The following is a 7,896-nucleotide window of genomic DNA, read 5'->3' as shown; positions in this document are numbered from 1 at the left end:
AGCCAGATAGGGCTACTGAAGGGAGGATGATTTCTGCAAATAATTCCAGCCTCCGGTAGCTGTTTAATTGTCTGGGTAATCTCTGCATAGCCTTTGGGCAGCCTGTATCTCTTGGACACAACCAGATTGGCAGAAGGGTGCAAAACAACAGGAGCCATAACCACTTTTCCCACATTGATAGTGCGAACCCTGAAAGTTCTCCCTGTCAAAAAATCATGCTCAGTATTATATTTGGGTACTTGTCATGGTTTAACCTAGCAGGCAGCCAAATACCATGCAACCGCTCACTCACTACCCCTCCCCCAGTGGGACGGGGAGAGAATCGGAAGGGTAAGAGTGAGAAAAAACTCGTGGGTTGAGATAAAGACAGTTTAATAGAACAGAAAAGGGAAAATAATAATAATAGAATATACAAAATGAGTGACGCACAATGCAATTGCTCACCACCCGCGCTGACCGATAACCAAGTAACAATTGCTACTTCCTGGAACAAGCCTACCATTCATATACTGAGCATGACGTCACATGGTATGGAATATCTCGTTGGCCAGCTGGGCTAGCTGTCCTGGCTGTGCTCCCTCCCAGTCTAGCAGAGGATAGTTGTCCTTGACAAAGTACTTAGCAACAACTGAAAACATCAGTGTGTTATCAACATTCTTCTCATACTAAATCCAAAACACAGCACTAGGAAAAAATTTAACACTATCCCAGCCGAAACCAGGACAGTATCCACCCCTTATTCTATACCATCTACGTCATGCCTAGGTCTCACATTTTCCAATACATTCCAATTAATCACCACCATCTTTCTTGTCTTTTTATATATATACATATATATACACACACACAGATATCATTCCCTTAGTCTATGGGCCATCCCTCTAAAATGTCCGTTGAGTTCATTTAGTCCATGACTTTGGGCTCCATCTGTCATAACAGTCTTTCAGGGCAGGAGAGATGATGTGTGGTGTTGGATTATTGCATCCTGAAGCCAGTTCTGATTTCCATTGTCGCTGCGCTCGTCCGGTTCTATCATCGTTGCACTTTGCTCGGTTTCATCGGAGTTCATTCTTCATTAATCTGGGTGATTTTCAGTGCTATAGCAACCATAGAAATAATGATGATATACAATATCATATAGCAATTAACATCATATAATTCAGTTCATTGGCTATTTTCACCCAAAATCAAATCTCCTTGAGGTACACACCGGACTTCCCCATCCTTTCGCGTTACCCACCAAGTGCACCCAGGTCCTTGAGCAAAAGCAATCCCACGGATGGGTTCTCCCTTGCCAGAGGTAGGAGTAACCCAGACTCTCTTCCCCAGCATATTTCTTATGTGCACGACAGGGACTTTATCTCCATCTACAGTACGTAAGGGTTTGGATTGGGCAGGGCCAGCTCGAGTGACAGATCCCCTGGCGTTGACTAACCAGGTGGCTTTTGCTAAATGTGTGTCCCAATGCTTGAATGTCCCACCACCCATTGCCCTCAGTGTTGTCTTTAGCAGTCCATTGTATTGTTCGATTTTCCCAGAGGCTGGTGCATGGTAGGGGATGTGATATACCCACTCAATGCCATGCTCTTTGGCCCAGGTGTCTATGAGGGTGTTTCAGAAATGAGTCCCGTTGTCTGACTCAATTCTTTCTGGGGTGCCATGTCACCATAGGACTTGCTTTTCAAGGCCCAGGATGGTGTTCCTGGCAGTAGCATGGGGCACGGGATATGTTTCCAGCCATCCTGTGGTTGCTTCCACTATGGTGAACACATAGCGCTTGCCTTGTCGGGTTTGTGGGAGTGTGATATAATCAATCTGCCAGGCCTCCCCATATTGATATTTCAACCATCGTCCTCCATACCAGAGAGGCTTTACTCGCTTGGTTTGCTTGATTGCAGCGCATGTTTCTCATTCATGGATAACCTGTGCAATAGCGTCCATGGTCAAGTCCACCCCTCGATCACGAGCCCATCTATATGTTGCATCTCTTCCTTGGTGGCCTGAGGAGTCATGGGCCCACCAAGCTATAAATAATTTACCCTTATGTTGCCAGTCCAGATCCACCTGAGCCACTTGAATCTTAGCAGCCTGGTCCACCTGCTGGTTGTTTTGATGTTCTTCAGTGGCCTGACTCTTGGGTACGTGAGCATCTACGTGACGTACTTTTACAACCAGGTTCTCTACCCGGGCAGCAATATCTTGCCACAATGCAGCAGCCCAGATGGGTTTACCTCTGCGCTGCCAGTTGTTCTGCTTCCATTGCTGCAACCACCCCCACAGGGCATTTGCCACCATCCATGAGTCAGTATAGAGATAGAGCACTGGCCATTTTTCTCGTTCAGCAATGTCCAAGGCCAGCTGATGGCTTTCACCTCTGCAAACTGGCTTTACTCACCTTCTCCTTCAGCAGTTTTTGCAACTTGGCGTATAACACTCCATACAGCAGCTTTCCACCTCCGATGTTTTCCCACAAGACAACAGGACCCATCAGTGAACAGGGCATATTGATTCTCATTTTCTGGTAGTTTATTATACAGTGGGGCCTCTTCAGCGCGCGTCACCTCCTCCTCTGGGGATATTCCAAAATCTTTGCCTCCTGGCCAGTTCGTGATCACTTCCAAGATTCCTGGGAGACTGGGGTTTCCTATTCGGGCCCATTGTGTGATCAGTGCGACCCACTTACCCCACGTAGCATCGGTTGCATGATGTGTAGAGGGGACCCTCCCTTTGAACATCCAGCCCAGCACCGGCAGTCGGGGTGCCAGGAGGAGCTGTGCTTCAGTACCAACCACTTCCGAAGCAGCTCGAACCCCTTCATATGCTGCCAATATCTCCTTCTCAGTTGGAGTGTAGCGGGCCTCGGATCCTCTGTATCCCCGACTCCAAAACCCTAAGGGTCGACCTCAAGTCTCCCCTGGTGCTTTCTGCCAGAGGCCCCAGGTAGGGCCATTGTCCCCGGCTGCAGTGTAGAGCACATTCTTTACATCTTGTCCTGCCCGGACTGGCCCAAGGGCTACTGCATGAACTATCTCCTGTTTAATTTGTTCAAAGGCTTGTTGTTGCTCAGGGCCCCATTTGAAATCGTTCTTCTTCCTGGTCACGTGATAGAGAGGGCTTACGATCTGACTGTAATTTGGCATATGCATTCTCCAAAAGCCCACAAGGCCTAAGAAAGCTTGTGTTTCCTTTTTGCTAGTTGGTGGGGACATGGCTGTTATTTTGTTGATCACATCCATTGGGATCTGACGACGTCCATCTTGCCATTTTATTCCTAAAAACTGGATCTCCTGTGCAGGTCCCTTGACCTTACTTTGATTTATGGCAAAGCCGGCCTTCAGAAGGATTTGGACTATTCTCTTCCCTTTCTCAAAAACAACTTCTGCTGTGCTGCCCCATACGATGATGTCATCAATGTACTGCAGGTGTTCTGGAGCCTCACCCTGTTCCAGTGTGGTGTGGATCAGTCCATGGCAAATGGTAGGGCTGTGCTTCCACCCCTGGGGCAGTCGGTTCCAGGTGTACTGGACGCCCCTCCAAGTAAAAGCAAACTGTGGCCTGCACTCTGCCGCCAAAGGGATTGAGAAGAACGCATTAGCGATATCACTTGTGGCGTACCACTTGGCTGCCTTTGACTCCAGTTCGTATTGGAGTTCTAGCATGTCCGGCATGGCAGCACTCAGTGGCGGTGTGACTTCATTCAGGCCACAGTAGTCTACTGTTAGTCTCCACTCTCCATTGGACTTTCGCACTGGCCATATGGGACTGTTAAAGGGTGAGCGAGTCTTGCTGATCACTCCTTGGCTCTCCAGTCGATGAATCAGCTCATGGATGGGAAGCAGGGAGTCTCGGTTGGTGCGATATTGTCGCCGGTGCACTGTTGTGGTAGCGATTGGTACCTGTTGTTCTTCAACCTTCAACAACCCCACAACAGAAGGGTCCTCTGAGAGACCAGGCAAGGTGGACAGCTGTTTAATTTCCTCCGTCTGCAGGGCAGCTATACCAAAAGCCCACCGGTACCCTTTTGGGTCCTTGAAATACCCTCTCCTGAGGTAGTCTATGCCAAGGATGCACGGAGCCTCTGGGCCAGTCACAATGGGGTGCTTCTGCCACTCATTCCCGGTTAGGCTCACTTCGGCCTCCAATACAGTTAACTCTTGGGATCCCCCTGTCACTCCAGAAATACAAATGGGTTCTGCCCCTTTATAGCTTGATGGCATCAGGGTACACTGTGCACCGGTGTCTACGAGAGCCTTATACTCCTGTGGCTCTGATGTGCCAGGCCATCGAATCCACACAGTCCCGTAAACCCGGTTGTCCCTTTCCTCCACCTGGCCGGAGGCAGGGCCCCTCTAGTCCTGGTCATAGTATCCATTTCTCACTTCTTGCAAACATGAGTCAAGAATTTCTTCATTACAATCCAAAGTAAGATCAGCCCTTCTACTCTGTCTGGGGAACTGTTCACTGGAAACTGGACCCTCACGAGACAGGTTTTTCCTGAAAACTGGAGCATCATTTTTCCTGGGAGAACCCCCTTGTGTGATTGTTTTTCCTTGCAAGTCACGTACCCGTGCCTCTAGGGTCAAGGTAGGTTTTCCATCCCACTGCCTCATGTCCTCTCCGTGGTCACACAGGTAAAACCACAGGGAGCCCCGTGTTGTGTACTTTCTATATCCTCTCTCTTGAGCAGAAGAACGCTGACTCCTAATGGCTGAGATACTGGTCTGTACAGGTGGAGAATAGGACATGTACCTCCTCGAGTTGCTGGACTTTCCGGGACAGTTTCTCCACAGCTGAGACAAGGGAGGAGGAGACAGTTTCTTTGAAATCCCGGAGTCTGCCAACCATTTCATCCACCGTTGGTGCTTCTTCCTCTTTCCAGCACAGTACTGCCAATGAACTGGCATATGACGCTGGTGCGCTCCGTACCAACTTCCGCCACATGGGTCACATGCACTGGACTTCATCTGGATCTTTGGGCATTTGGTCTTTGTCCAGGTCACTATAAACCACCTCCAGCACACCTAGTTCTCTCAGGTACTGGATATCTCTCTCCATAGTGGTCCATTTGCCTGGGCGATATATAACATCTTCCTTGAAGGGATACCTTTCCTTCACGCCTGACAGCAGTCGCCTCCAGAGGCTGAGCTCCTGTGCCCCTTTTCCCATTGCTTTGTCAATGCCCCCTTCCCTAGAAAGGGATCCCAGCTGTCTGTCTTCCTTCCCCTCTAATTCCAGGTTACTGGCCCCATTATCCCAGCATCGGAGCAGCCAGGTAACAATATGCTCGCCTGGACGACGGCTGAAATCTTTCCGCATATCTCTCAACTCACTCAGGGATAGGGATCGGGTGGTTTCTGTCTCATTTATGAGTTCTTCCTCTTCCTCCTCCCCTCCCCATGATGGCCCTGCTCTTCCATCATCCCTTTCTAAACGACCTGACCTCCCCTTCCAAGATTTCCTCTTCTGTACAGGGTCAACGGATACCAGCAAGGGTTGGTCCTCTGGTTCAGCTGTAGTACCTGTTTCAGGGGTTTGAGTTCAGTGCCTGTCACGGGAGTTGGAGTAACTGTGGTGACTGTTGCTGGGGTTTGGGTAGCCACAGTGCCTGTTGCGGGGGTTAGAGTAGCCACAGTGGTTGTCTTGGGGGTTTGAGTAGCCACAGGGGTTGTTGTGCGGGTTGAAGTAGCTGCAGTGCCTGTCGTGGGGGTTTGAGTAGTCACCGTGTCTGTTGCCAGTGTTGATCTCTGGACAGTATTCCTGAATAGTTGTTTAACCCTAAACAAGTCCTGAACCACATTCAGGAGACATAGCAATAGGAACATGCTTGTTTGAACATCCCAAGGATATTCAAAATTCTCAGGGAATATTGTGGATGTATTCATGAAGAGGATAGAAGAAAAAAGCTCTTTCTGACGATATGGAAGGGAAGATGAACAAGTGGGAGAAAGTGTCCCATCCTGTCTTCCCCTTAAATTCATTCTCCGAGGAGAAAAAAGTGTAATTACTAATAGTTTCTAAGAGGTGGTTCCCAAGATACAGAGGTGACGGCAGTGCTGAGTACAGGTACCAGTTTAGACTTACAACCAGCGATTTTATCACATCATAAAACAGCAGCAAAATGATAAACTTGGCCCAGTTCTGAATAGCGATAAACAGCACAACTGGGAACATATACTGCAAGCAAGGTATTACGTACTGCAACATTGAGAGCCAGCCCCACAACTTTGAAAGCCAATAAATCAACATTGTGACCAATGAATATAATGAATGCTTATAACAATTTTGCCTTAACACGATTAAGTCAGTTCTATCGTTTTCTCAAACCTTCGTGCCCCCTGTTGGGCGCCAATATGGAATGCTTCACGAATTTGAGTGTCATCCTTGCGCAGGGGCCATGCTAATCTTCTCTGTATTGTTCCAATTTTAGTATATGTGCTGCTGAAGAGAGCGGATCCTGTCCTGGTTTCGGCTGGGATAGAGTTAAATTTCTTCCTAGTGCTGTGTTTTGGATTTAGTATGAGGAGAATGTTGATAACACACTGATGTTTTCAGTTGTTGCTAAGTACTTTGTCAAGGACAACTATCCTCTGCTAGACTGGGAGGGAGCACAGCCAGGACAGCTAGCCCAGCTGGCCAACGGGGTATTCCATACCATGTGACGTCATGCTCACTATATGAATGGTAGGCGTGTTCCAGGAAGTAGCGATCGTTACTTGGTTATCGGTCAGCGCGGGTGGTGAGCAATTGCATTGTGCATCACTCATTTTGTATATTTTATTATTATTATTATTATTTTCTCTTTTTTGTTCTATTAAACTGTCTTTATCTCAACCCATGAGATTTTTCTCTCTCTTACCCTTCCGATTCTCTCCCCGTCCCGCTGGGGTCGGGGGGAGTGAGCAAGCGGCTGTGTGGTATTTGGCTGCCTGCCAGGTTAAACCACGACAGTACTTTAGTTACCCACACATTTGCCATAAAAGACGGGTAGGAATCCAATTGTAATACCAAAGAGATTTTCCCAAGCAGGATCTTCCACCCCTCCCAAAGCATTAATTTCCATCAATCTATTTTTCGGATATTGGGATGGGTCCCTTTAATGGATATACCTTTAAATTGCTGTAACCCATGATTTGAGTTGCATGTTATAGGAAGTACTATAGCAGGAGCCACCCAAACCAACGGAGGATGAGCCTCACAAGAAGCCATGCAAGTGCAGCAGTGACCCAACATGAGCCGGCTTTGGTGCCCAATAACTCCACGCAACACACCACCTCTCCTGTCCTGAGTGACCACCATAACAGATGGAACCCAAAGTCATGGACTAAATGAACTCAGTAGACATTTTGTGGACATTTTTGGACATTTTATGGACATTTTACAGGGGTGGTCCATAGACTAAGGGAATAATATCTGTGTATTATATCAAAGGACAGGAAGGGGGGGGTGGTTAATGAGGATGTACTGGAGAGTGTGGGAGCTGATCATGATGTAAATGGTATGGAATAAGGGATGGAGAATGTACTAGTTTTGGTTGGGATAGAGTTAATTTTCTTCATAGTAGCTAGTATGGGGCTATGTTTTGGATTTGTGCTGAAAACAGTGTTGATAATACACCAATGTTTTAGCTATTGCAGAACAGTGCTTACACAGCGTCAAAGCCTTTTCTGCTTCTCACACTGCCCCACCAGCAAGTAGGCTGGGGTTGCACAAGAAGTTGGGAGGGGACACAGCTGGGACAGCTGACCCCAACTGACCAAAGGGATATTCCATACCATATGATGTCATGCTCAGCAATAAAAGCTGGGAAAAAGGATGAAGTGGGGGACATTCAGGGTCATGGTGTTTGTCTTCCCAAGTAATCGTTACGTGTGATGAAGCCCTGCTTTCCTTGAAATA

General features: G+C 47.8%; 1 non-coding gene across 1 annotated transcript; it reads right to left on the bottom strand.

The window, feature by feature from the left end:
* Positions 1–6,344: 6,344 nt before the first annotated feature.
* LOC142075151 (U6 spliceosomal RNA) lies at positions 6,345–6,449 on the bottom strand. The gene has a single exon (XR_012670808.1). It is a non-coding gene; the product is annotated as a U6 spliceosomal RNA (small nuclear RNA).
* Between the last annotated feature and the right edge of the window lie 1,447 nt (positions 6,450–7,896).

Source organism: Calonectris borealis, chromosome W (genome assembly GCF_964195595.1).
Source record: "Calonectris borealis chromosome W, bCalBor7.hap1.2, whole genome shotgun sequence".
Lineage (NCBI taxonomy): Eukaryota > Metazoa > Chordata > Aves > Procellariiformes > Procellariidae > Calonectris > Calonectris borealis.
This window is presented reverse-complemented; position numbering and strand designations above follow the sequence as displayed.